Below are 14,304 nucleotides of genomic sequence, written 5' to 3'. Positions count from 1 at the left end.
GGTGCACAGGTATAAAGTGAGGTTACGCGATGCCACTGGTACTGTTAGCGACAAATAGTTGTTTATTGTGCAGTTCAAATCGAAACTATATTTAATTGTTCACATTTCATATTGTGTTTGGAGCATCCAAATGTAGGAGTCTCATAGTTTGTGCTCATGTATGTATTTTGTTTTCCTAATTGCTAGAAAGTAAATCCCTTGTTGCCATTACATAAATGATTCTATCAACGAACGGAAGTTGTCTAGAAGTACTAAATATGGATGCAATATGTCAGTTAATTTTATTGAATTCTTTCATTCATAAAAGAATCATCAAACATGCTTATTTTCTTCCAATGTACGTGCATTGGCTGCGGTACCGCAGCTATTTATTGTTTAACCTAGTTTCAAAGATTGCAAACCCTTAATTTAATGCTGCACGTTGCTTAGCAAAACAATAAGTTATCAACGTAAATTTCATGTGAAATTTTGAAATGCTTTCGAACCAGAAGAATATCCTTCAACATGCGTAAAGCTTGAAGTCTATAGGCACAAATTTGTTTTTAAAAGTGTCGCTAATAAATAGCAATAGATCTTAATGGGTGAGCTCGTTCTATATTATCATTAAATATTTTCAACAATTATTCTACACTTTCCCTACTATTGTTTGTTCACAATAACTGTTTTTTTCCTTCTATCTCATGTATAACTAATTACATAACAATATTTCGCCTAATTAGTTTGGATCGTCACTGTGAGTGTCGACTTAGCTTCTGATCGAATTAGTATTTGAGCGGTGAGGATTGCACTTATAATTACACTAGTTTACAGCATTTTTGAACTCGGTAAGCTGATGATCATTTTTGGTGTAGAATCATGCTTTAAGTTCGAAAACGCGAAAGAAAAAAAATACAGTAGAGCAGAAATTTTTTCGACTTTCCATACAAGGTTGATGATTTGAAATCAATTTTTGGTCTATTTTTAAGCAAAGCCGCTTACTTCAAACATCTCATTCTCCGTAATCAATGCTCCGATTGAGCAGAAATTTTTACTGTAACTGGCCTACATATGATATGTCAAATAAACGTCGAGAAAGAATTTTTAAGTTGTTTTTTTCTTATTGAAAAAAATACATTTCCTCAAAAAGTTTTGAGAATTTTGCTAAAATTTGAGAAGATCGTCCCTAAAACTCGCCAATATCTTGAATTTCATCAATCTGACGCAACACCTGAATTCAGATGATCGAATGGTATTGTATTCAGCTTTTGATTTATGGAAAAAGATTTAAAATTGGTTGAACAAAACGCAATATATTTGAATTTTAGTAAATTACATATTTTTAAAAGTTGTAAAACTTGATATTGAGCTAAAACTCAAAAACTGTTCTACTTAAAATTTTTTGAAGGTCGGTTTCGAAATCAGCACTAAATTGTGCTCCAAAATTTTTGGTCGTTGACAGAAGTTCACGACTTTCGTTTTATTTTGTAAACTAGTGTTATATAACAATATTTCGCCTAATTAGTTTGGATCGTCACTGTGAGTGTCGGCTTAGCTTCTGATCGAATTAGTATTTGAGCGGTGAGGATTGCACTTATAATTATCATTATTAACTCTGTTTTCTCATCTATTCGCATTCTCTCGTGTTTTTCATATAATTATCTTATATTTTTGTACATCTCCAGGGTCTTACCATTCTTCTAAATTGTGAGGTGACACAATTGCTTGTATATGTGTTGTGCATTGTTCACATCGCTTATCAAAGTGAATCCTGATCTATGTAACTATCCATCCCTCCCTACAAACAAAAATGTCTTCCCGTGACAACTGTGGAAGGCACAAATCTCTAGTAGCAATGGTTACCAAACTAACATTCCTTCCCTTCCGCGGTTGAACGTAAGGATCTGACCGGTGCCCTAATTGACCAAATGAAGTAAGAGCTCTCGGAACGTGTACATTAAGGATGTTGTGCTAATCTCAATGATCTTCTGTTGATTTTCTGTGCAATTCCGCTAGCTCTGGTCAATCCCGGAGTAGCAACTACGAAGTGTACGGTCACCAATGTTCATGCATGCTCATATCGTTAAAAATAGTAATAATAATAGGGTATTGGTTTCCTTATTAACCGTTATGTGGCCGACAGGGTACCCGGGTACCCAGCCACCATTTAAAAGACACGGTGCAAAAAAAGTAAACATTTTGTCGGGCACATAACGGTTAATCGTGTAGCTCCGATTTTCATCCTACTCAAAACAAAGAATTGAAGTGCCGTTTGTTTTGTGTCTCATTGTTGTATTTTTTGTTAGAAGTGGGTACACATGAACACAAAAGCAACTGAATACCGTAACCGCTTGTTTTTAAACAGAATAGGGGGATTCACTTAACAGCGTAAACTGATTAAACTGATTCAACGTCGCGATCATCAAGGCAATCTTTGATTATTTCATTCACAAAATCATGAAACATTTCAAATAAGCAGAAAATCATGGCTTACGCAGCAATTTAAACTGTTTAGTGAGTACCCCTAATGACTTTAGCAGCATGAGATTATTTATGGCACTCAGACCCTAGTATAAATTAAACAAATTACAACGTGAAAATTTCAAAAAAAAAAAAAAGATGCGCGTAGTTTTGGTAGGTGTTGAACCCACGACTCCACAATTCGCTAGTCAGGGCGCGTTAACCAACTGCACCACATAACAGATAACCGCAGCGATAACGATTCTGTGGAGTAAAAAGTCAACCTAAATTCAATGTTCTACGCTCTACTTCGCAATTTTCCATCTACTTTCGTTCCTCGACACATTTCTAGAGTTAACAGCGCCTTTTCGCGAACCTATTTTTGTCTGCGACCAAGCTGCGACCTAGTTCTTCGGCACGCCCTAGATCTAGGGCATTGTCCATTTAGAATCCGGACGGAGATAATCACTTATATCTCAGAGGTGGAATAACAAACAGAAATGGTAAAGCCCTCAAAACAAAGATAATTTATTGTACTTTCATGGAAAAATATCATTGAAATTATTGAATAGAATTTTTCATACATTTTCTCATTTTTTCCGTGTAAACTTCCTTAAAAATCTGCACAATGGTAGTAAATTTTAGCAGCAATCAATTTGGCATTTTCATCTCACAATGGGGTCATCTCTGTGATGTACTGACACCCTCTACCAGTCTGTTTAGGATTCCAAAGAAACTTTGCCAAACATTACTCTTCTTGCGAAAGTAAGGGCAATTCAGTGAGGCAGAATTTGAGTGTTTTTTCGTTAAACACTATCCATTCTTGATGATACCACTGAACATCCCCGGATATCGCCAGAGCTCGCCGAAGTAGCTCAAACATCTACAGATTCCTAGTGTGCATTTTTGAAAAGCGGCACGCGATACTTGAGGCTATCATCCTTGTCATTATCGTGATAGAGTAAGGTGGGGCAAAAGTTCGAGTGGGGCAAGAGTTTCTTTTGAAGTTTTTGAGCTCAATTCGAACTATTTCTTTCGGGTGTAAAGGTTGTTCGGTACCTTTTAGAATGAGAGTCTTTCACTCAAAAAAATATGAAAATTGATTAGAATTTCAAAAAGTTATGACTAAATGTTGTTTTTTGATGAAAAAAAAATATAATTTGCGAAGGTACTTCCAACGCATGGATTGCAATTGTAATGAATTCAAATTCGGTTTTTCAACAACATCTGAGCACATCAAACATAATGGTTTGGGAGATATTATCCCCTATTCATCCAGAGAAGTGAGAAATGATGAACATTTCTTGAAAACGGCGACTAGTCATCCAAATTGTATTTTTAGAGAATAATTTTAGGTTAGAAAATTCGACTTTTCAGTCCTCAGATCTCTAGAACGAAATTTGTTACGATTTAATACATTCTGGAGATCATCGCACCATCGTGCATATACCTCACTTATAAATATAAATGATGTATAAGTTCTCTATGGCATATGTTCCCAAACTTTAAAGGTGCGACCCCTTTTTGCAAGCTTACGTACTTTTCGCGAACCACCATAGACATTCCCTCATTTGTTGTTTGTTACAGTAAAATATTCGACTGCCCCTCGCGACCCCCTGGGGGTCGTGACCCACAGTTTGGGAAACCATGCTCTAGGGATTCCTTGATGGCATCACAAGAAACATTTCTTAGTCAAATAGTCTAGAAGAGGTTCTCAGAACCATTATAAAGCTATTATTATGTGGGCTTCGTGGCCGTGCGGTTAGCGGCGTCAGTCGTCTAGGCGTTTCGTAAGCCTCGGAGTGCGGGTTCAATTTCCGCTCCAGTCGGGGAAAACTTTTCGTCAAACGAAAAATTCTCCATTGGTCCACTGGGTGTTATGTGTGTTGTCCGTTGTCTCGTGCATGTAATGTTCAGTCTGTGCTGCCTCTGGCTGAAGACGGTGTAGTGTCTTTTTTTTTTTTTTTAAGCCAATACAAAAAAGTATAAGGCTTTATGACGGATCCCAAAGCCTAGACAAAACTAATTGGTCATCAAAATTTTACTTTCCTGCTCGAGCTCTTTCAGGGATTTTTCTTGGAGCTCCTTCGAAGATTCCACTTAAAGTCCCTCCAAATACTCCTTCTAAATTTACTTTATTTATTTAGAAATCCTTCTCCCAAGTTGCTCCAGAGATGCCTGCTTGAGTACAATATGTTATATTGCCCTTTACTGTCATTTACCCGATTTACTGGTATGTCTGAAACATACTCGAAAAACATCTAATTTATTAGAAAATAATTCAAATTCAATATTTTCCCAAACTGCACGTTAGGCGAAATTTGAATACCCTTTCAAACTTTTGTTACTGTAGCAGAATTCACATGTAATGAACATTCGAATGAATGTTTCTATCTGCCAAGTATTCGCTAATAGCCAATTCGTCATCAAAAATTCTATAAATATATAAATTTAGGCATACAATTATAATGTTCAGAAGTTATCACACATTTAGTATAGAAATTGCATGCTTTCACACGTTTTTTTAACAAAATAATAATGGCGCTCTCCTGGGAAGAGTCTTTGAAGAAATCCCAAGAAGAATCTATAAAGGAACCCTTGCAAGAATACTGAGAGAATTCAATTCTAGGGTATCCCAGCAGGAATCAATGCAAGAAATCTGAAAAAAAAAATCCATTACTGGCAAGGATCTTAAAGAAACTGAAGATAAATCGTGGATAGAATTCCTAAAGAAATCCCGAAAGAAAAATCTTAAGATGTTTCTTAACAAATCTCCTGAAGAGTACTGTACCAAAACTTGTAAAAAAGTAGGATAAATCTTCGAATGAGTGTAATCAGTTTCATATCTTTTAATTCCGCCAGAATTAGGGCGGAATTAAAAGGTACGAAACTGATTACACTCATTCGAAGAGGGTATTCAGCTTAGAGGGTTCGAAAAGTCGGTACAAGATAGGATAAATCATTGAAAAAAATCCAGAGAGAATTCCTAGGGGAATTTCATGAGGAATTCTAAAGGAAACCTTGATGAATTCTTGAAAAAGTATATAAAATAGTGCTATTTCAAAATAGAAATGAAACCCTGAATAAATACCTTCAGGAATGTTTGATGAGTAATGGAAAAAATAAACAAAAGTTTCCTGCCTAACCCTTAGTGAAATCCCGGGATCAATATCGGGAGGAAATTCTTGAAAACATTCATGACAAATTCCTGACGAAAAACTCTAAAGGTATCCCTGAAATCCTGACATGAATTCTTGAGGAAGTACTGATAGACAACCCTGAAAAAAATACGACAAGAATCTTCAAAGAAGAATTTCGGGGATCATATTTGAAATATCATATGATATGGAGTGGTTGAAAGAACAAAATTGCAAGTTTATAAATCAATTTTTATAGTGCGAAGTTGCAAAAAAATATTAAATATTTTCGATTTGCAAGAAATATTCACCGATATATAGCTTTTTTTGTTTGGCCCTTTTGGGCCATACACTAAAACAGAATTTAATCTAGGTAACTACTTAAATGCTGTTGCTATGACATAGGGAAGAAACATGCAATTTTGGTCTAATATCACGCAAACTGACGGTACCTTACATTATTCTCATTGATTTGGAAACAACCGTTGCCAAATTCGAGGGGTTTCCCGTGCGAAGACTATGGGTGTCAACCTACTCAAATATGAATTAATTTATTTGCATTTCCATCGCTCTCAATTCCGAAATCAATATGGCACAGTGTTCAATTATTCAAAATCGTCATCATATAGGCGGCCCACCCGGGTTTGTCCTATTTTGACGAAATCGGCGCGGCGGACAGGAGCAACCAAATTTTGCACACCTCCCGCATCTGCACAAATTTTCATCATTTTCAGCGCGACGGAATAAATTTGCCAAACAAATTTATTCGACATTCATAAGGCTGGTTGGCTGCCGACGATCCAACAACGACTGGAGGATACAAGATGGAAATTCGGGGTCCGACCGAAGGATGAAGATGAAGGAAATCAATTTCGATTTCGATATCGATCGGATCGCTGCAAAAATTTAACGTTCGCCTTTTATAGACGACGGCGTCGTTGCGTTGGGTTGGGGTGGAAACCGTGTTGGCATACTATCAAATCTATAAATCCGGATTGGACTGGGCGAGACGCTATCGGTCTGAGCCCAAGAACAGTTCAGATATTGGAGGTGGATGCGATTCAAAAAGACTAGGGGTGTAAGGTAAATGTATCATTTTTTGCGGGAAACGACACCGAACGTCGAAGGGCGCTAGGCTGGCTATAGGAAAACTAAATTTTATTGGAGCAGTAGACAAATTTCCTGGTATGTATTCTTTTACGATATTGTCACACGATTCTCCGGATCACATTGCAGGGCATAAATTTTGCAGCAAGCATCGCTCGAGTCGCTTATTCACCCTCGCATCCCTGCATGCTCACTAGTGTTTGGAATTTGTTTACTTCTTTACGCTTCCTTAAATCACAATAAAAGGAACGGTCTGCCGACCAAATGGATCAATGAGTTATTGGAAACATTTTTGGATGTACAGTAGATTCCACTTTTATTGTTGCCGTTTTACGATGATTCTTTCGTGGGTTTATATTACTGTCTGGATTATCAATACAAACTCAATTATAAGTAAGATCGTTACAAAAGGATCATAATCCTGTTATAACCCTCAAAATAAAATAAATAGAAACCATCAAAAATTCATCGAATTAATTACCCAATACAGTAAATCCTCTTTGACTAGTGCTAGCAGAACAGTTTTTTTTTTATCTAGAGTCCTCAAAAAGAGTGCCACTCAATCACATGACAAAAAATGACGCAATCAACAAGGAGTGTCGTAAAAAAAACTCCATGTTCCTGTAGATATCATGTGGCGCTTCATCACGACGGCGATGATGGTGCCACATGCCCATTCAGTCTGTTTTATTGCGATTTATGCCTTTATTTTTACAATGAACAAGTAAGTCCACGAAGAGGATGTTTGAACCAAGGGTCGCCCAGAGGGGTTATCCTGCTTGTTTCCGCTTTTTTTTTGTTTTGACACATACACAACTTGTCAAAGCGAAGGGGAATCTAGTCCGGGCGATATGATGCACATTGTGACGACATGTTTCAATTAGTGAAATGACTTTACATGCACTGCAGAGTGAACTTGGCGGGGGGTCTGAATTAGTGTCAGGAAGTTTTTTTCCCTGCTGTTTGTACATTTCTTGTGCGTAGCTATGCAGGTTCAGTTATTTGAAAATTTAACCTCGATTGACCTGGCCGAAAGAAGGAAATAGCTTCATAATACCAAACCCAGGTACATCTAGGTCTTTTAACATGGTTTCGATTGACGCGGCCGCATAAATGAAAACTTCGAACATGTTTTTTTTGTGTTTGTGTTTGTTTTTTTTTTTTCGAACAAAATACTAAATATTGTGTGCAAAATCCTATACAATCTGGACTCCTATAACACGGTGCCTCCCAGTATACGTCCACTGTAATTTCTCAGTAGTGTTCTTCTCCTCTTCTAAACGTCCTCACTGGGACAAAGCCTGCTTCTCAGTTTAGTGTTCTTTGGGCATTTCAACAGTCATTAAAAATAGTAAAATGTTGTCGCTCTCTCGCGGCTTTGGCGTTCCTTCGCTCCTCTTTCTTCCTCCTGGTATTATCTGTGATCCATTGCTTTCTCCGGGTGCGTAGCTCACCCAAATTATTCTCGCCAGTGGCGATGAAGGCGTTCTTGATGACGCTCCATTGATCTTCCACCTTCTGGAATATCCGCAGCATGGTTCTGCAGCTCCTCGACGAAGGACCTTTTAACCGCAGCGCGCGTCTTCCAGTCGGTGTGTGTTGAACCGGCGCCAGAATGTATCCTCCTGTCGATGGATCCTAGCAATGCGTCGGACGCAATGTCCGGACGCAATGTCGGCACTACGTTTGTTCTGTACATCAAGAAGACTTCGTCTCCATTTTCGGCTGATGCAGATGTGGTCGATTTGATTTTCCGTGACGCCATCACTGAAAACCCATGTCATTGTTGCTACAAAACTCTGCAAATAGCTCTCCGTTTTCGCTCATTTATCCGAGACCATGGCGTCCCATCACGTGCTCATAGTCTGAGTTTTAAGAACCAACGTTCGCGTTGGAGTCGCCCCTGATGATCTTGTATCACCTTTCGGAATCTTCGCTATGACAACATACTGTTGACTGTAGAAGTTCTCTTCAGGGGACTGTTATGGTCTTCTTGTTTTCTCACCCTGCATTTAAACTATGCTACTGTGTTAAAAGATAGGATGTCAGCTTGAGCCACAGTTATGTTGGCTACGAAAACATTACATTGGTGGGATAGGGATGCCAATTCCTTGGTTCTCTTTGTCTTGCAATTCGGCAACATCGTTTGGCGCGTAACATTGGATCATGGTAAGGTTTCGAACCCGTGTTCTGAATCTGGCTACTATTATCCTCTCATTAATAAATTCCCACTTCATGAGCGCAGCGTGAGCATGAGCGCTGAGCAGGAATCCAAATCCACGGTGGCGAGGAAAGTATTCACCTCGTAGGCCAGAGTATAACAAAATTTGATCCCTTTTTCAAACGCCCTTTTTCGACGAACCTCGTTCATTGAGTCTCCTTGCAGTTACTTTCGCACAAACTACCTCGTTTTTGATGCGACCTTCTGCTGTCATCGTTGCAAAAAAGAAAGAGAGCGAAGATGGAATGTAAGCGAGCAAGCAAAAAAGCACGTTCCCCGTGTCACTTTTGACTGTGAAGTCAGATGTGAAGGCAAAAAGCGACGATTTTTGGGACTGTTCGTGACAAGAACGTTCCAAACCGTCGTGTTCAATAACGAAATATACGCACAGCCCTTTGATAGAGAAACAAAAATACACACAAGCTGTTTGAATGACTGCAAGACTTTTTGGTTTTACGATGGTGAACGAAGCACACACACGAAAAGATTAAAACAATCACCGGTATAATGAACGCTCGGTCTCCCTTTAGCGAACGAAACACAATACCGAAACACAAAATCGATCGATGTTCTGAATTGACTTGCTTTCCAGCAGTACATCAGGTGACAATACTGTTCTCTGGGCTAATGAAACAGAGTGAGCACTGTGTATTTTGCTAGAATCGACAGTTCATCAGAGAGGAATACAATTTGGAAATTCCTCCAGTTCTCGGTTTCGTTAGAACGACGAAAATTCAATATCTGTTTGAGGGTAGTATTTATTACCTTCGCAGGTAACCATCTTCTCTATATTTTGGGTTTATAGGGCTATCACTTGGCCATAAAAGAGCTTGCCATGTAAGATGAAAAAAAGTGTCATGGGTTTATGTAGGGTAGCGAACCACTTGGGCAGCGGCCGGTATTTTGGACACTCTTCGCTATAACTCAGTCAATTCCAAACCAATTGACTTGAAATTTTTGTACACGACTAGATACTATACGCATCTCATCGCGTTTCAAAAATGTGTGACAATTGGTTCAGAATTGGCTGAGTTACACAGTTCGAAAAAAACCTGTAAATTTATGACGGATCGAATGTAACAAAAGGACCCCGTCATATATGATGGAAACTTTTATGCGATCTTAAAATTACATTGCAGATATTTGTTAGAAAATATGAAGAAAAATCGAGCTCCAAGCGAGAATTGAACACAGATCCTTGGGGTGTCAGTAGCACGCCCGAGCTCTCTCGGCTATCTCAGCTTTTTGAAAATCAGACAGTCAAAGTTAAACTGCTTCTACCATAATGCACGCATTCCCGACATGCTCCGGCTGCTGCAGAGAGTACTGAGAGAGGGAACGAGGAAACCGCCACAGCTGCGAGCAGCCGTTCGTTTAGCTGATGACGAAGAGTGGCTGGCATGATTTATAGCAGATGCATGTAAATTTAAAACGAATATGCTTTAAAATCTGTAAACAAGCCGTCTGACCAGCAGCGGGCTGCTCGGCTGACGTTAAATGTTGGTGATTTACATTTTTCTGTCGCAAATTTCAGTTGATCTTCAATTTACGTGCTGTTTAACTTTCATATTTTTTTGCTGTGTATATCACAAAAGTGCCCAGAATAGGACCCCTGCCGAGATGGTTCCACTTCCCTAGTTTTCTTAGTATTGTAAGAACAAAAACTGTTATGTACCGCTTCGTGTCGTGTGATTGATTTTTCATTAGAGCCTGACTAAATTTACAAATGTTGGGTTCAATGGTCATGGTTACTATACGTCCTAATTTAAAAGGGCATGTCCTGATTTTGGGTAATTTTGGCCAAAATTTCTTAACAATATCCTGATTTTCTAGTCTGCGTGTCGTCCATAAACCGTGTCTCCTTTCGTCCCTTAGACGTATTTCGATGCATCCCGCTATCAGATAAAGGGGAGTCTGCTCTACCTGATACTGGTTAGAGATTGCATAAATAACACTAGTTTACAAAATAAAAAGTGAACTTCTATCAACGACCAAAATTTTTGAAGCATAATTTAGCGCTGATTTCGAAACCGTGCTTCAAAAAATTTCAAATAGAGCAGTTTTTGAGTTTTAGCTCAATATCGAGTTTTACAACTTTTTAAAATATGGAATTTATTAAAATTCAAATAGGGGAAATTACCTATTATCGGTTGTTTTGTTCTCATCGTCTTTGTGGGTTTTTTGAAACCTATTGAACTCAGAGTTGGTATCAAATCCTTCCCAACTAAGCTGAATTATATGGCCAAGTTTCAGGAAATTTGGCTAATAAAAACCCCCCATGACGAAAAGAACAAACCGGCCGATAATATCCATTGTCACCCTATCTTGCGTTTTGTTCAACCAATTTTAAATCTTTTTCCATAAATTAGAAGCTGAATATAATACCATTCGATCATCTGAATGGGGGTTTTGTGTCAGATTGATGAAATTCAAGATATTGCGAGTTTTTGGGACGATCTCCTTAAATTTTAGCAAAATTTCCAAAAATAAATAAATGTATTTTTTTTTCAATTAGAAAAAAGCAATATAAAAATTCTTTCTAAACGTTCATTTGACATATCATATGTAGGCAAGTTACAGTAAAAAATTCAGCTCAATCGGAGCATTGATTACGGAGAATGAGATGTGTGAAGTGAGCGACTTTGCTTAAAAATAGAACAAAAATCGATTTCAAATTATCAGCCTTGTATGGAAAGTCGAAAAAATTTCCGCTCTACTGTATTTTTTTCCTTCGCGTTTTTGAACTCAGGGCATGATTCTACGCCAAAAACGATCATCAGCTTACCGAGTTCAAAAATGCTGTAAACTAGTGTAATGGGAAATATGCCTAGGAGGTACGGTTGAAGAAAAAAATCGCAATAGTTGGGCTTAAATTTTGACACGGAACTGCAACTATGCTGAACTTTTCGAATACTAGCTCTAGACGTGATAAGGAAAACAAAATGTTTTGCACATTTTGGTTGTGTTGTGCTGCCCAGACCTGTCATCGAAAACATTTTGTTCATCGTATACGCAAAATTCAGCAAATTAGTACCTAGTTACATGTTAACATTTGACCTCAATTAATGAAAGCAAACCATAGCATCTCAAAGTTTGCAATCAATGCATTTACCGTAACCAGACAAATTGAGAATATCATTTTTTTACACTACAAGCAATGGATTTTTTTGTCAGTCAGTGTGATAACTATCCTAATCAAGAGACTGAGTGAATGCAGTAAAATATTGGAATTATTTATTTTCATCCTTTACCAGCTTTAACCAGTTGAAATTGTTCGACAAAAATGTAATGAGTGAGCATTAAGTTTCTATACAGTCAAGCTCATCGTCGCAGGTAAATGTTATGTCTGTCATGATGACTTAACATCTTGACTCATGCGTATTCGCATTAAGTTGCGCTCACAATACGTCACGGCTACCGGAATATGCGCATCTATATGTCTGTCGATTAAGCATATACATATTGATTACCGATAGGTAATGAAGATCTTACCTTTTCTACAGTCAACTCTTCAACTCGATTTCCATGAGACCATCGAGTTATAAAAGCAAGTTACAGAAGCAAAATCACCAATATAGCCAATTCTGCGCATAGTTTGATGATTACTAATTCGTCGCACATAGCAGACCCTCACCCTCCGCGTATATGGACCGATCGAATCCGGATAATAAACCCATTAGATTCAGTCGAACGTCACATTTGGTTTGGAGTGGCGGTTGTCACTGTCATTAATCATTCGGGACGGCTGCACATCGATCGCATCGAGTGAAACAAAAACCCAAAAACTAAGAACTCAATCCCCCTGTGTGAGGGAAATCGAACACCCTCAAATTGCATCCAATTCGTCGTCACCGGGACCGGGAGGTTCACTACACATCTCACATGTCGGTCGGTTGGCGTGTTGTGTATCGGTTCGAGCCTAAAGCAAATAAAAACAAAAATCTTCCACACCAAACAAATGCATTTCTAAGCCCAACGCATATGCATTATTCTTGTTTGAAGCTGCCATGGTAATGCTAGCTGGCTGGTGGGAGTGGAGGTACTGCGATGGACCTGCCCCGAGTGGTAGGTGACAGATGTTTATTTAATTAGAACATGTTGGATGCAACGTCAAAGTTATGATACCTTTATGACCACCGCACTGTGCTGTCTCCCTAAGTTCGACTTTCCCCGCTGCACAGTGGGTGTGCTTCGTGAGCAAGTTGGCCAAAAATTCATTCAGTCATTTATTCATTTGATAGTTTTGAGTATTAGGACGTTTTAGTAAGCCACATATCAGTGTGCAGGGCCCAGATATTCGTGCGGGTATTCAGCAAGACCATACTGAAGGTGACACCAAGTCTGTCCCTAATGCTAATACATACTAATGAATGAGGTCGCTGCATTGGTGGTAACCGTTCTCGTGACGAAAACATCTCCATGGAACTCTTATCATGACCAGACAGTGCGTTACGTAATTTGTGGACGACCATAGCTTAAATTTTGTTTACCTTTCCCCAATGCAACTTACTGATATACTGAAATCAGTTGCCTTAACAATGGAACGGCTCCTTGATAAATTTTTCTATGGTCCAATTTTCTACCCTCCGCTTAACTCATAAGCCTTCAGTTATTTGTTGAACGCAATGACGTAATTTCATCAACAGCAGGGTTGGAAAAAACTCATAACCGTGGTTCAATCATTTAGTTAAGCCTAGTTAAATGCCTAAGCAAAAGTATCTAAGCAAAAGTGAATTGAGGGTGCTTTTACGAATACCTGATTGAATTTATGTAGGAGCCCTTTCTAAAATGTTCCTTCAAATTTCTGTTGGGGCTCTATCAGGAATATCTCTTGGAATTGCTTCAAGAATTTCTTCTGGAGTTTCCTGAAGAATTTCTTCAGTTATTTCTTTACAAATTCTCTTAAAATTTGTTGCAGTAGTACTTAACCCGTATGGGCCTGAGTCCTTGTTGCCGGAGTCATTCCGGTGGGTCACTGGGTCAAACTCTTATAAAAGGACTGTTTTTACTGAAATAACGTTCCACTTGAAACAGAGCCTGCATCTCAACCGAGAAATCCCATAATGATTTCCTGGTGAATCCCTAGTCTAATCAAATCTACACATACACCATTGAAATAATCCTGGAAAATGATAGAATTGACTATTTCTTACATTTTTTTGTCATTATTGATGCTTGCAGTAGCGCCCCTGTGAAAGAAAGGAAAGGATGTAGTCAGAAACTTTCCATAAATCCTTCATTATGGTCAAAAATTCCTCTTCAAAACTACAACGTCAATCAAACCCTTTGTTTGCAACTGATTCATGTTGGATTTCTTTCGAAGCAGGAATCCATTGGCATCGTCCTATCGAATCTCTCAAGAACGGCCCTTCACAAAGACGCGTAGAAACAATGCCCGACACT

This window comes from Aedes albopictus, chromosome 3 (assembly GCF_035046485.1).
Source record: "Aedes albopictus strain Foshan chromosome 3, AalbF5, whole genome shotgun sequence".
In the NCBI taxonomy this organism is placed as follows: domain Eukaryota; kingdom Metazoa; phylum Arthropoda; class Insecta; order Diptera; family Culicidae; genus Aedes; species Aedes albopictus.
The sequence above is the reverse complement of the archived record's forward strand: the minus strand, read 5'-3'. Positions refer to the sequence as shown.